At 46.1% G+C, this 16,103-nt stretch overlaps 1 protein-coding gene across 4 annotated transcripts in view; it reads right to left on the bottom strand.

The window, feature by feature from the left end:
- NCALD (neurocalcin delta) overlaps positions 1–14,120 on the bottom strand; it is a 54,478-nt gene extending 40,358 nt beyond the window's left edge. For all 4 annotated transcript variants that reach the window (XR_001921355.3, XR_001921357.3, XM_008924027.4 and 1 more), the window contains exon 1: positions 13,980–14,120. The gene's annotated coding sequence lies outside the window, so the exon portion shown is untranslated. The remainder of the gene's footprint in view (positions 1–13,979) is intronic.
- Positions 14,121–16,103: the final 1,983 nt, after the last annotated feature.

Below are 16,103 nucleotides of genomic sequence, written 5' to 3'. Positions count from 1 at the left end.
GCTTTCATCAGATACTTCTTGACCCTACCAGGGCACAGAGGCTGTAGGCACTTAAACCTCCCAACAGCCATCCTTCTGCCCCAGGGCATGCCCAGGACTGTCTCAGTCGTGACACTGGGAAGGCACCATGTTGCCTCATGCTCCCTCCCAAGCCACACCATGACAGACATGGAGGAATCCCTCTGCTTATCAAACCTTCACTCAGTTGTCAGACATTCACTTAACAGGGAAGAACACAGTGGCAGGGAGCTCTTGTCCTAGGATGCCCCCTTGGACTGAGCTTCCCTTTTTCTTCCTCTGAAAATTATCTGCCCAGGATGATATACTCATTCTGGTGAAATACTAGTAAAGTACAAAACAACAGTGAATGGCACCAAGGCACTTCACTTTGTAAAACAAAAACAAGCCATTCATGGGTCTGCAAGTGAAGAGGACCAACACAGTTCTCTGCTACCTGATGAACTTCCAGAGGGCAGCACTGAGTGCAGTAAAACTGATTAAAGATGAGATGGGGAGATCAGCAGCCCATCATCTGAACTCTCTGCCTACCTTTGGCTATCTCATGAGTTTCCCCAGCGCAAGAAAAAACTACTGAGAACAGATACCACAGTACCTAACAAATCCACCTAACATCAATTTCTCATGGGTGTAATATAGTTAACTGCTGTTCCCATTAGAACTACCAAATCTAATTACTTTATGTAACCACATTAGATGGAGAAGGTGCATCCTGCTGATAGTTGCCTAGTGGGAACATAAGAGTAGATCTTTCTTTTGTTCACTTATAATTAAAGTGATCTTCTTTGTATATTAGATTCAGTAGTTTATAATGAAATGCAATAAAGATTCCTTGAGTAAATCACATTTTTCTTAATACGTTTATACAATTTTATGAAGTCTTTTATTGATTGGAGGAGGAGTAGTTTCAGGAATAATGTGCTTAAACAGACATGACAAACTATTCTATTACCCAGCACTTCTCAAGGCCAATGCCTGAAGTAATGAGCATGTCCCACAGTGGCACCACTTCCATTTGTGCCAGACACCTGAGAGGCAGCAATCATAAACCTCTGCAATGGATTTGGTGGGGGATCTCAGCAATGGCTGGGAGAAAAAACACTCATTGTATTGTCTGTGCAGACAAATTTAGCACTCTGTGAAATCTTGACCAAAATTACCTGCCAGTAGAGTTAGGTACCCAACTTTAAATAGCAAGGAGTAGGGAGTTACGTCCTGTTCAGCATCAGCAATTTGGACAACCCTGATTCTTCAGTGGAAAGATTGAAGAAAAATGTAAAATATGACATAGAACAAGAAATGCAAACACTGATGAAACACGCAGATGGTTGAATAGACTTTTATTATCAGAGAAACAACAGTGTCTTAAAATAGGATCACATTTGAGTTAAAAAATTAACAAAGTCAAGGAATTGTAGATTGGACCCAGGTGCTTAGTGGAACTAGAAATTTAAGAACGTTTTTGCTTTTATCTGCTGATTCTTGGAAGAAACACTTGTGTTCATATTTGTGAAAGAAATATTTCCTGTTGTTAGCTTTCTTTTGAGAGACATATTTCTGTTTCACTACCGAGAGCAGTTGTGGAGCTGTAAATGCACAGCAGGCTGTGCAAGACAGATCTTTAATTATACCTATCCTTCCATGAGTTCACTGGGAGCCAATTGCTCAAGGCTAATAAGGATTAAAACATATTCAATGACTCTGAAAAAATGTCTTAATGCTAGTCTTCCTAAATCCCCTGTATTATGCGGAGCAATATGAGCAGCTCCTGTTTGCAAGTGAAAGGGGAAAACCTTATCCTTTCACACAGTCATGCCCAAGTCCTGCTTCACTAAAAGCTGGGATCCTGCCTTGCTAAACCCTGCTGTTCAAAAGTTTCCAGCCAATATGCTCATGCTCTGCAGGACTGTGATGTAAATCTGTAAATAATATCAGAGTTCCATGCAACGGCTTCCATGAAAACACCTGCCAAGACAAGGTAGTTGGTCTCATTCATGTGACCAGGACAGCCACTGACACTAAGTGATTTGCCTGTGGTGACAAGTGAGTCCGTGGAGGGGTTTAAATGAGGCCCCTTGCCTAAATAGTCCCAGAGTGATAGATTTTCCTATCTACCAAGTGACATAGCCTAACTCTGCTTGGCATCTGATAAATTAGCTGCATTTCCAGCACATAGGAAGGTGAAAGGCACGTCCCATCCCACCAGCGGCATGATGGCCACAAAGACAGGAGGCTGCTGCACCAGGACAGAGGCTTGGGCAGCCAGACCTGACTGGGAAATCCAGGGAAAGTGGAAAACACTCCATGTCTAACAGAGGAAGTAATTAAAACAAACAAACCTACCCGAAAAGCTGCAGGCAAGGAGATAGGCAAATGCTCCCCTGGTTCTCAAATCCTACTGATGTTATGCTCCAAGGTCAACACCATAAAGGTTGAATTCAACAAAACCAGAAGTACTGGAAGAAAACTGCAGTCAGAAATCTCCTTTGCTTTTAACCTCTTTCAACCCTGAAGTTTTATGAAGAGAGCACCTGGACACCACCTCCCTCTTTGCAGAGGGAAACATGAAATACCTGGCAGTGCTGTGTGGCAGAGACATTGCTGCACATGGGGCTGGGGGACTGGGCAGCCCCCCAGGGAGCTGGGAGGGGTGTCGTGCAGTGCACAATGCTCACTTCAGGCAATGGTGGGTTTGGAAAATAGATATTAGGTGTGATAGAGCATTAGAAAAGTGGATCATGTTGGTCTCTCATTGAGAAGGTTAATACAGATGATAATAATTCACTCATTCTGGAGAAACTGCAGAGCAGAAGAGGTGTAGTACTGGATACAGACCTCTGCAATTTTCACATCTTAAAATTAAATGGATTGTAAACTAGAAAAGGATTAAAACTGAACCATACAGGGGGAAGTGTGTGTACCAAGATACGACATGAAATCAGCATCAAACCCACACTCTTTAAAGAGTCAGGTCAGCTGTGTACATGATAATGTCTCTCTGTACAGACAGATGAGTAAAGAGCCTGTTTCTCTGTAGATCAAAGGTTTTTCTTTATCCTTCCTTCCAGCCAGATTCTTCGCTTCCTCTACTTTGTTCCTATTAGAGCCCCACTGCTTTGTTTGACAGACTAGAGCTGCCAGTCTTTTTGTCATGCTCCAGTGGGCTGATTTCCTGCTGGTGGCTGTGGTGAGAGCTTGAAGTTCATGAGCTCTACCTAGACCTGGGCTTCAGAAAAAACACTTTGTTGTTCTTACGGCTCTTTTTTTTTCTCCCAGGATTCTCTTTTTTTTTCCTCCCAAGATTCCCACCCAGTTATGCATGATGACATTTATTACAACATACTCTGGCCTCCAATCGGGATGTCTGGAGACACACCATCTATAACGCTGCTGATGCTTTTGAGAAAGCACGCAGGATCAGTCTCAAGGAGAAAAGACAATGCAGAAAGAATTGTGCCTTGCAGAATTTACCACCTAAGGAGTCTTTCTGCTGTACCTTCTGCAACCGGACATGCCTGTCTCGTATTGGCCTTTTTAGCCACCAACACACTTGTAACAAACGTGGGTAGAGCCCTCCCCAAATCCTCATTTGCAAAGTCTAGCCATGATGATGATGATGATGATGATGTGACTACAAAGTAGATGCATTTGGGTGCCTTTCTCAGCATGGAGGACCAACTGGAACAGAAGTTCCCTCACCCATGCTGTTGAACTCTGCACCCTCCTTAAGAGTGACCATGTGCCATTTGCCCCATGGAAGAGGCCCAGTGCCGCAAACTGGGAGGATATGAATTGGCTGAGAGCTAAATGGATAGAGACCACTCCAGACAGAGAGCAGTTTCAAGTACTGCGCTCTTGGTGCTGGGGTTGCTCCCTTTGTCATGCAGTATGGACACAGCCAGCAGCCATAGTACAGACACAGCCATTATCTCAGGAAACTGGATAGCTTGTCACCTACTTGAATGTTAATGCCAAATCAAGAAATACCAAGGTTTGGGGGAAGCAAACTCTCACCTAGTGGGGGATATGGAGAGGGGATTATGAACTAGACCCAAGGCCCAATCATTTGGGACATGGTCAGCAAGCGGCCTTGGGCTCAGTTATGGGCTTGCTGTGGCTCTGAAGTGGTTTCAGGGCATTTGCACACCAAGGAGCTGGACTGAATGCCAAGGAGGGCCAAATGCCCCCGTGGGACTCAGTCCTTGTACACCCAAATACCAACCTTGGTAGGCTTGACCCTTGCACCCCAAATCCCAGCCCCTATGGGCTCAGCTTCCACCTGCACTAAGCAAGCCTGTTGCTGGGGTTATTCCTGATCTTAGACCAGAGAAGGGGCTGTGGTTCAGCTCTCCACCACCCCATACTTGGACAGCAGCATCTCTCCAATAGGCATGTGACTCATCTGGGTCTGGCCACCTCCTGCTGGCCTTTCGCTATGGCTCTGGGGATTTCCACAAAGAGGCACGTGCTACTGGCTCTGGTGGGTCCTGTGTACATGCAGCCAGTGCCAGGGGCAGCTCATCCTCATCCACCCACAAAGGCCTCAGGAGAGCTGGATGATCTCCAGTGAGGGCAGTGAGAATGGGACACTCCTCTGCTCCTGCTCATCACTTGGGCGTCTGGCCAGCCACGGTGAAGATGAACTGCTGGGATGTGGTGACAGCAAGCTGCTGCCATGAGCATTTAATTTTTAATTCCTCTCAGGGCTTCTTTTCTATCATCTCTCCCTGTAACCCCAGGGGAAGGTTGCTGGCACCCGTTTCTGGAGCTCATGGTATTTGTGTTTGGCTGCACGCCTGACTGTGAGGGATGAGTGAGGGGTGTCCCCGGGCAGCCCTGGTGCGTGCTGTCAGGGAGCCCCTCCAGAGCAGCTGCTTCCCCAGGCCAGCATTCAAGAATGGGACACACAAGGTGCTTCAAGGGCTGGAGCTGCATCTTGGCTCAGTGGGATCTGCCTGCATCACAGGTCCTGGGGCCAGGCTGCCTTGGGCTTATTTTCCCAAAAGCACCCCTTCCTTCCCCTTCAAAGGAGTATCCACCAGGAAGAAGTGCTTCTGGTCAAGTTGAGCTACAAAAATGCTGGACAGCATGAGCATGCTTCCTGAAAGACACCTTCCCACCTTGCTGGCCATAAGCATATCCCTCTGTAGCTTGAATCCATTTGGATGTGTTCAGGCTTCCCGTTTAAAAGAAGAAGAATAAATGTTTCTCTGCAAGGGCAAGTTCAAGCTGTGCAAGCCTGAAGCTTGCCCCCAAGAACCACCACTGAGACCTGTCAGGAAGGAATTACTGGGCTTGCCACTGAGGAAGCAAAATTGCCTGAAAGATTGAAATATCCCTCATTGCAGACACAGGAGCATGCAGCTGTCCTGCTCAGTCTGCAGATCTCCTCCTCTCCCCACTCAAGCCATTCCTCTGCTTAAAAATGTTATTTTGGGAAAGAGATGAATAATGGGAACAGCACTGTAAAAGCATGGGGAATTCAGCAAACAAAAGAAAAGCTGCTATTTTTGAAAATGTCTCAAACTGGAACTGTGGCTTGTTTTAACCCCTTATCTCCCAGCTGCCTCTCCACCACCCTGCTTGGAGTGCAATCCGCAAGCATGGGAGGAGCAGCACGCAGGAAAGGTCTGTTCTACTACAGGCTGTCAGTACAGGAACAACACCACAGCCTGCTAATAACTGGCACATGGTGAACTAATAGTGAAATACACTCCAATTTCCAATCAGACGCTTTGTTTGAATAGAGGTGGGGGTTTCTGCAAGGGTCCCAGTGTCTAACAAAAAGAGAAAAAGTGAGGCAAGCAGTCACCCTGTTTCTGTCACCTTTTGTCACCTCTGAAAGAACTATATTTTCCCAACTGAACCATCACATGCATTATGTGTCCATGGTGAGCACTGTAGCTCACTGCCCCTGGTTCTCACAGAAAAGGCCATCGCTGCATGAAAAGAAACTGTATCTGCCAAGGCTGCAGATCCAGGTAAATGGTATAAACTTATCTTTAATAAATTCACCAAGATTCCCACGGAGCTGGTGTGGAGCATGTTATATTGCTGTTTCATCAGCTCTCATTTATTCTTGCCACCAGTGTGACCAGATCTGCAAGGTCTCTTTGCAGCCCTGGTCAGAGATGGCATGACTCTCCTGCCTGCAGCATCCTGTGCCAAGGGGAGGCACAGGTGACATCTGGACCACCAATGCAGGTGGTTCTGCAGTTCCTCCTGACAAAACCAACCAGACACTTTCCCTTGTGGGCTAAAACCTAGCAGAACAGAGGTAAAATGAGAAACAAATGTGGTGGAGCCACTGCCCTGATGAGGCTGGAGGAAGAATGACCGAGGTCTGAGCTCATGTTTTCAGTTCTTAAAGTGATCCTTTTCTGCTTCAGCACTGCTGTGCATGTTGACCAGAACTCCCAGGGATGCCATCAAGTCAGCAGCAGGGACTGGCCTGCTCTTTCACAGGCAATCTCATTTCTTAATTGTCAGAAAAGAGTTCATTTTGTTTCAGAAAGAAGATGCTAAACATTGCTCCCTGGATTTTCCTTTCCAAGAGAAGTATGAGAAAACAAAAATCTGTTCAGAAAGAGTTCCTCTTTGCATTGCCCCTGACCTTCCCAAGTCCCAGCACTTCTGCCTTTCACCAAGCTCTGCTTCTCAGCTTTTACCTTAGCGGTGACAAGGGGGACTTCCTTGGCAGGAATCACTCAGCTCCTTTATCAGGCTCTGATAGCAGAAGTAAAGCAAAACAGAAGTCCCCACTGCCCAGTAGCTCTTCAATAACTCAAAGACCACAGAGTTCCACACAGACCTCAGAGCTGTAAGTGGTTTAATAGCATATGCCATCAAACATTACATGTCTTGCAACTCACACTGGGGATTTTGATTAAGGAAACCCTCCAAAATAGCAAGGAGGAGCTGCAAATTCTGATAATGTTCTCAATTTTTAGCAGTAAAGTAATTGAAAATGAAGGGTGAAGTGAAATAATTGAAAGTGAAAGCTGTGTGCTGTGTCAAATCAGCAGTAATGCTCAAGCAAGAGGAAAACGTGGCTAGACTTGAAGATTTATCCTTGGCCAGCTGTAATTTTGTACTCTTCTTGTTCACATCAGCCTGTGAAATAAGTCTTCACAAATGCAGGCTACCCTTCTGATGGGACGGTTTCAACCAGGTCACAACGACTTTATGTGAAAAGCCTCACACACCATAAACAGTGATGAATAGGACACTTGACAGACAGGTCCAGAGGACAACAGATAGTGCTTCTGCTGAGATATAATTGCTCTAATTGGACCTGGGCTCACTAAGATGGTAAGGCTAAAGAGGAGTCTGCAATCATGCTGCCATTCTGCACAAAAGAATACTGTTGTGATAGGAAGCACACAGCAGTTGTGGAAATAATCAACGGCTTTGTGCTCGCTTCACCCTGGTATCTCGGATTTGCAATTAGGAACACGCAGACAACATGAGCAGAATATTTTTTTAGAGTTAAAGGTTCTTGAGGCTGAATTGCTTGATGAACTCTCTTTGAGTGTTATTCAGCTGAAGTTAGACACTTCAAATGAGCTGGAACCATTGAGTGTTTGCAGTCCTGGTGGAGACACAGAAAGGTCATGTGAAGCATAATCTGCCTGCTCTAGGAGCAAGGGAATTTGGTAAGGAAAGAAACTAACTTTGATCTTCTTCAGCTGTAAGTTGTCTTCTCTCAAGTGATAGCCTATAAACCACCTGGTCTGCTTGTCTAATAAAACCTTCGTACACATATTCTTGGGTGTCTCCAAAACCTGATCTCTTCTATAACACAAGAACAAGCATGAAACTATTAAAGACAAAGCCTCTGTCCTCCAGTAGCAGCTACTGCACAAGAGTTGACCGTACAGCATTCCTCCAGCCCTACTTTGAACCAGCGCCCAGCAGAGAGAGCAGCCCTGTAAGCCACTGTTACATCACACAGCAGCTAAACAACAGGGCACCACTGCTAATGCAGGAAGCATATTTCACTCTCCCAACTCCTTCAGGCAGCTCTGTTTCACACAAGTCTTGTCTGGCCTGTTCTGCAGATGCCCAGGGACATGGGGCAGTGCTACCAGAGCTCCCTGCATGGGCAGACACAGCAGTGCAGAAACAATGACAGTAGCCTGCATCCTGCCAGCAGCCAGTCAGTTAGTCCTGCCAAGGGCTCTCCTTCTCACTTTGTCCCATCCCTCCTGGTCCACTATTCCCCTGTGGCTGGACAGCCTGTCTCTGGCCCACTCCTTAAGCCACATTCTCTTGACAATGAAATTCAGCACACAGCTAAGAGGCTTTGTGACAAATGTGGCAGGTACAAACCTGTCTCAAAGCCTTTCAGCTCCCATGTGCAGACAAAGCCAGTTGAAATACTCCCTCCCGCTCCTCTGCAGTTTCTAAGTAAATGTGCAAAACTGTGGATGTGATGCTCAGGAACTGCTCATGCCCCACCTGCAAACCAGCACTTGCACCCCAGGTGCTACTTGTCCCTAAAGAGCCAACCTAGCTTACTGCATCCTCCCTAACAGAAATGGTCATCTCCACTGATGCCCTGAAGCTCCTGCCCTGTGTTCACATGGCAAATACCAGACACGGCTTGCGGGATGTGCATCATGCAAAATGTGAGCGATGGGACAGACGTCCTCCCCAGCACCCTGGAAAAATGACAGGGCTGAGTGCAGGTGGGTGTAGGAAGATGGCTCTGGGCAGGCACAGAAAATGGTCTTCATCCTCAGAGCACACTGTGGGTGCCAGTGTCCCTGAGTCACTAGGAACCATGTCACCAGCCAGCCCATTTATCCATGCAGTCCTGGGTTCACAGGTCCACACTTCTCCTTTTCCTGTCCTGACATTTCCTCTGGTGTAGCACTGCGACTGTCTCTCAGCAGGACTGTGACAGATGTATGGGGGCATCAAAGCATCAAGTATGCCCCACACTCAGCTTCTGCTTCCTCACAATGCTGGCTTTGCTTTGGGCATCACAGGCGTAGTTCCACATAGGGACCTGCCCAATGCCTGAACAAGGTGGTGGGAAAAATTGGCCGTGGATGATGCTCTCCTAAGAAGTGTCTGTCTCAGACAAAAGTGGATGGGATTTATCAACACAAGCCCAACTAAAAAAGATATGACATGTTTGTCTCCAGCTACTATGTCTATGGTAAGCCAAAGATTGCAACAAGAATAGTAAAAACTGTAAAGATTGACACGAGTGAGATTTATACAGCCAAAACTTTGCACAATGCTGTGAACATGTATGCTGAAAAACCTTGAATTACAAAAGGAGAGAAACAGAGTTAAACTGAGACGCATCCTCAGCTCTCTTCTGTGAAAAGAGGCATTGCTTGAGAATTCTGGGTGCTGGGCAAATTAAAACCAGCATTTCAGACCAAACGACAAGCTTCTTGGCTTTTCTGCATGTAAATCAGATCCTTACACTATCTCAGTGTCATTTTGTGGCTGAAAGCAATTCAGCAGCTATCAGCACAGTCAGACTGAAATTCAGCAGAACAGGATCTGAGCCCTTCAGCTCTTAATGATTAGATGTTTCTGTGGAAATGAATCTTATGAAAAAATGAAGTTCGGCAGAAAGTTGACAGCGTGTGGGGACCACAGAAGGGACAGGAACTTTACAACTCAGCCTTCACATTTTCCACCTATAGGATTTCAATATTTGCTAAAGTTGTAGTGAGGGCAGCTTCTTGACAGTGCTCCCTCTGGGAAATATCACATTCAGCAATTCCTGAATTACAGTTTCTAATTATATTTTCATACTGTAATGCTGTCTGAAATGCAAATTTGATGACAGAATAATTCGATCCATATAAAATAATTACAAAATTACTGTTTCTCAAACCTCAACTCATACTCCCTGCTATTTAAGAAGATAAATTTAACAGCAGCAAAAGTACAGCCAAAACATAGTCTATTTTTTAAACTGTTATCTGACTATAACTGTCTACTTAGATTTTGGCTCACATGGAAGATTATTTCTAAAATATGACTACCAAAAACATTCCAGAGTTAGGGTTTTTGTTCCTTTCGCTTGGAACCTACAGCCAGGTCAACTTTTATTTTGCATTCAGATTACCCTATGCATGGCATCTGTGTTTAATTGGAAAAGCAACTGTTGGTTAAAATGCCAAATCTCTACTGCTGCTCAGCTGTCATTTAAACTAGTTGTTGCTAATGTTGATGCATTAAATTATCACAATGTAATGATTTGTAGCAGAGTGGGAACCAACTTAAGCAATTGTAACCAACCAATAAGTAATTTAAGATCCTAAAATTCCATACAGAAACATCACTTCCCACTGTCTGACAATTCCCCCCATCCAGAGGATTTTATTCCCCCGACGAATATTGCCTAGATAGAGGCTAGAACCTTTAAAAAGACAGCAGAAGTCAAATTCTGTTTGAAAAAATTCAAAAACCTGCGTTGCAAGGTTTTTTTAGGTTTTACTATGATTCTAGCCTAAATTTAGATTGTCATTGCCCATCAACCAGATAAAGGCAGAGCATACTAAAGGCTTGAGTGTGTTATTATTATGAGGTGAGAGGCATAAACAGCTCCCATTTGTTTTTAATTTCCCTGCTGTATCCAGTTGTGTGAGAAGAGACATGAGGAGATCTCAGTCCTGCTGTTTTTGCCATGGTATCTCCTAAGGTGAAGTGCCCGAATTCCTCAGGAATTGCTGGTCTGCTCACCCTTCGCCATGGACAGGGAGACTGTTGGAAGAGATCATCCCTTCTTGTGTGCATGCAAACAGGGTGACATTTGCAAATGACATAAAGGACAATGGGAAGCATGAGGGTCAATCTAGCCTCCCTGGAAGAAGGTGGAGTGTCGCCAAGCCCATGTGCATCTCATGTTTTTTCTCCTTATGCCAGAGGATTTCAAGTCTGAGCAATCTGGCAGTGGCACAGTTGTGGTGTTGGGCAGAAGGTAAGGGATGGGCTGCAGCCACTTTCCCCTCTCTCGGTGGTTGCAAGGAACCTACAGTCTGTTTGTTCTTTTCTCATGGTGAGTGAAACCATGGCAAGGCACAGACGGCAGGATGCTTAGCATTACATTGCCTGGCAACTTTACACACTGCCAAGGCAAAATCCCAGTCCTTGTCAAAAGGGTTCGGTACAAAAGTTTTCACTGACCAGCAGAAACAAGAGCATGAAATCATTGAGCAGAGGCATGCAGCTCCAGGATGACTCTCACAGACCCTTCCCTGCCCTTCTCCTGAGCAGAGACCTGTGCCTTCTCCAGTTGCAGACTGGTGCTGTCTGTGAGCTGCCTGCCTGCCTGCCTGCAGCTCATCCATCCCCATCTCCTGGACTGACAGGATGCCAAAGACCCCAAAGACTTGTCAAGAGGGGACAGAGCTGTCGCTCTGTGTGTGCGTGAATAAAAGGGTAAAAGTCTGTGTTACAGCAATGCTGCTCCCTTGGCATATTTCAGATAATTTTTCAGGAAGCTCCTGATCCTTTTCTCTGTAAACACCATATAGTCAAGAGTGCCGGGTGCCCCAGGAGAGGGGCAGAAAGCCCGGGGAGTACATGGGGTGCAACAACTCCATGTGCACTGTAGGACGCATCCCTGCGCAACCTCACTGGCACTCACCAGCTTCCCCTGTAATATTGTCTCTCAGAACTCTGCCACAACATGTCTGGGACCCTTCTGCTACAACGTGAAGCAGTCCATCATCCTCATCTGTCAGGTCAAGTTAGAATCTTTTGAAGACTTGCTCAGTATCACTAAAGCAAGATATGTCCATTCCATCTGGAGATGAGGAACCTATTTTAAAAATATTTCTAATTAATAGCTCTTGAGCAAAAGTTGCATCAATTATTTTTCCCCTTGCAGGTGTTTTCAAAGCATCAAATGCTACAGGACACTGTATTCAAGCCTAAATGAATGAGGATAAGCCCCAGCACACCCCCAGCATCATTGCCACACTGATGACTCAAGTCAAGCCTGGCAGGAGACTGCAGCTATACATGGAGGCAAATCCTTCAGGCATGAGAGTGAATGGCTTCTCTTGAATGGCAGGTGCTGCTCAGCTCAAATCTGTCCCCATACTCCATGCCCCAGTCCCTCACTAGACTTGTCCTGCCAGTATAAGGTTGTGAACAAGCAGATCTCAGAGGGTGGTGGGTCACATTGACTGCCTCTCCCTGCCCTCCCCATCCACCCTGCCGCCCAGAATCTGGGGGAACTCACATGCAGGTGGAGGGGTCGGACTGCTGTCAGCTGAAACATAGCTCCCTGTGCCAGCTGAGGAGAAGCCATGCCCAGCTCAGCCCAGGCGGGTCACCTGGGCAAGGACACCGAGAGCCCCACTCCCTAAGAGAAGGCTGTACTTGGGGTGCTATAGCACCTCCACACTAAAGCTGTGAGGCTCCTGTAAACCTTGGTTAAAGTCACACATGAGGAGTCAGTGCAGCGGCATCAGGTGAATAATTTAATAAAGAAAATGTTTAATATCGCAGCCCCCCAAAACAGTGATGTTTTAGGCACAAGAGTTGAACTGGAAAGAACTGATGAGATAACGCCAAGTGAAATGATTTAAAGGTTTCAGATGCATTTATACTCGTTGCTCTGCTAAGAATGTCAAATGCAGTGAAATCCAGAGCATTAAGCCATAACTTTCCTTAGAAAGTGCCTCCAGGTTTAATGTCTGTCTTGGCTGCCTTTCTGAAAAAATTATTTATGCTTCATTTGATAACATTAGTATAATTTAATAGAATTTTTTTATCTTTTTCTGCTCTGTGTTTTAAATTGTTTTGTAGTTCCATGATCGTTTCAGACAGGCAGCTGCTTTGGAGAATCATTACCATTATCAATAAACCCTTTGAACTTTGGGAGGAAGGGAACAAGAGTATATAATTAGAGAAGATAAGAACGATCTAACATACTTTTCCAGGAAACAACGCACATGATGCTTCAGCTGTAATCTGTTCTTAAAATGAATCTATATGTTCCCCCCCAAACTCAGCCCATGGCACTAAACTTTAGGAGCTCTGGGATCTCCTTCCCCACAAGAGCCACCTCGAAGTAAGTGCAGTACAGAAACAGACCTGAACTCCCTCGTTTTTACAAAAAGACACAAATAGCATTTCATTTTTCAATCACCACAGTGATTGAAAAATCATGCTGCTCATGCTGCGGTTCTTTTTTTTTTAGCTATTCTAACTGGTCTCAATGCACAACAGAAAAAAAAAAAAGGGAAAAAACAAGCCTTGTGTGTGCGCGTGAGAAAAAGGGCAAAAGCCTGTGTAAGGGCAATGCTGCTCTCTTGGCATATTTCAGATAATTTTTCAGGAAGCTCCTGATCCCTTCCTCTGTAAACACTACACAGTCAAGAGTGCCGCGTGCCCCAGGAGAGGGGCAGAAAGCCCGGGGAGCGCGCAGGGAGCAGGGACTCCGTGTGAACAAAGATGATTTAAATGCTGGAACTTTGAGACTTGGATTTTACGCTGTTCCTGGCTGCATTGACTGCTGGCTTTCCTCTCACTGAATACACTGGGTACAAACCAGCCTGAATTGGGCAGCATTAAAAAACTACAAGTTCCAACAGAGGTATAAAAAAAGCTGTAGGGATGCCCAAATCAACATAATACCTAGATATCATTTCTTTTAACTCCCGAACGCATTAGCCTAGGATTACTCGTGTTCATTTATATTCTTAAAGTGTCAAATGAGAACAATATCATTTTATTCTCCTTTCATGGATCATTAATCTAAATTTAACTCCATTTTGCAGTCTGCACACAAAATTAGTAACTGGAAGCTGCTTTGCATTTATCTGATAGTGCTGGGCTTGTTCATCAAGGCAAACTTCCAGCCAAAACAAACAAGGGAAAAAAATATCAGTCACGATAAGCTGCTTTCTATTCTTTTTTTTTTTTTTTAAAGGAAAAAAAAAATCCAAACCTGATGAGAACGTAAAGCAAATGGTTACCTCACACTGCAGAAATGCAAGTTTTTAATAGTCCATGCTCTGGCAGCCCCTGAGAATCAGCAGCGGCGGCAGCGGTGGCGGCGGCGGGGATGAATCCAGCATCCACCGGGTTCTCACAAGCCTTTGACTGCGCGGCCGGGACCACAGGCTCAGCCTCCAGCTGACGTCAAGGCGGCCGTCACATGGCCAGGCGCAGGCCCAGGGAGCACTGGTTGTCCTGGCAACCTCAGCACTGCTCCGAAATTATTTCAATAGGTCATCTGTCATACTGCGCGCACATTGGAGCCATCACGGGCGCCCGGACAACCCAAACACCACAGCCTTGCTGGAGCTGGCTGCGCCGGGGGCTGGTCCCATCCCAGACGCTCTCTTAACCCTGTCCCTGTAAGAAAACGCTTCTCTCTTGCTCTTCCTCCTGCGTCTCGAACCTCCAGCAGAAAACAAAACATTATACACCTGGTTTGCCCAAGCAAAGGGGCACAAGCGCCACCCTTCAAGTGTGCTGGGGCACCTCAGTGACATGCAGCTCAACACTGTGCTGGGCTAGCTAAAATTAGGGTCTTTCTAAATGACACACAGCTGAAGTTTTATTCATAGCCACAGAGACACATTCTTGGTCACCAGCATCTCTGCCCAGATTTGGGGCGAGGCAGCAGTGGTCCTTGCTGAAGTGATGTGGAGCAGGAGCCATGCAGGGCTGTGGGGCAGACCCCAGAGCTGCCTGGCCAGCTTGGCCTCATATCCCTGAGCCTCAGCATCTGGTCCCTCTGCTAGCCTGCCCATGATGCCTCTCCAGCTGTTCCTAGTAAAATATTCCAGTAAGAGGGACAAAGCACTGTCTGTTTTCACCTAGTTCTGATCAACCTCTGAAGCTTTATTCTACAGGAAGAGACATCACGCCAGTGTCTCTGATTTCCTTGTAACTCTAGCTAAAATCCACTCCTTCCTCCAAATTTCCTTTTTTTTCTCTCTGCACTTCACCTTACCAGAGTCCCACAATACGTGCATGCACCGGGGGCAGGACACGGAATATGCTGGAGAAGGGAAAGACTTTAATCTGCAAGAAGCAGGGAGGAAAGACGAATTGTCAGCAACAAGAAAATATTCCTGTGCTCATCTGAGTCAGTGATGGTTACTGACTAGTTCCCAGGATATGAAATACCAGGAACCAACCTCTGTAGATGTCTCTGGTGAAGGTGGAAGCAGATGTAAAGCTGCAGGGGATCTGCAAATGCCAACAACTGGGACATCCTCAGCCAAAATTGGCTTTAGCCCCTTTGCAAGAAGGGAAGAGAAAATATTAGAAATTAAAAGATAACCTGAGGTGGGGCATAAAGGAGTTCTGGGGAGGCCTTCTCCCCATCCAAGGCAGCAGGAGGATGGAGGTTACATGGGACTGGTGGGCGGTGGGAAGACCACTGAGCCCCCTTGCCTTGCTCTGCATCTCTCTCCTGAATGTGAGAGCAGCAGGTGTTTGGGATATTTAGCATCATATCTGGATGAGTGGATGCTGAGGTGGATTCAGAACTGTCTGAACAGTGGAGCTCAGATGGTTGTGATCAGTGGCACAGGGTCTAGTTGGAGTCCTGTAGCTCATGGTGTTCCTCATGGGTTGATACTGAGTCCAGTATTATCTAACTTCTTCATCAATGACTTGGATAAAGGGACAGATGCCTTGTCAGCAAGTGTGCTGATGATACAAAACTGAGTGGCTGATACCCCAGAGTGCCATGCTGTCATTTAGAAGGACCTTGACACGTTGGAGAGATGGGCAGAGCTGAATCTTATGAAATTCAACAAAAGCAAGTGCAGGGTCCTGTACCTGGGGAGGAATAACCCCCTTCACCAGTACAAGCTGAGCTGACCTGCAGGAAAGCAGCTCTGCAAAGAAGGACCTGGGGGTCCTGGTGGGCAACAAGCTGTTTATAAGCCAGCACAGTGTCCTTGTGGCCAAGAAGGCCAAGGGTATCCTGGGGTGATCCTGCTCCTCTACTCAGTTCTAATGAGACCACATCTGGAATGTTGTGTCCAGTTCTGGGCTCCACAGAGCAAAAGACATGTGGAGCTCCTGGAGCAGGTCCAGCGAAGGGATACAAAGATGGTGAGGGGACTGGAGCACCTCAG

The sequence above is a fragment of the Manacus vitellinus genome, unplaced genomic scaffold, assembly GCF_001715985.3.
Source record: "Manacus vitellinus isolate BGI_N305 unplaced genomic scaffold, ASM171598v3 scaffold_1_pilon, whole genome shotgun sequence".
In the NCBI taxonomy this organism is placed as follows: domain Eukaryota; kingdom Metazoa; phylum Chordata; class Aves; order Passeriformes; family Pipridae; genus Manacus; species Manacus vitellinus.
Note: the sequence above shows the minus strand (reverse complement) of the source record. Positions and strands in the feature narration are given on the sequence as shown.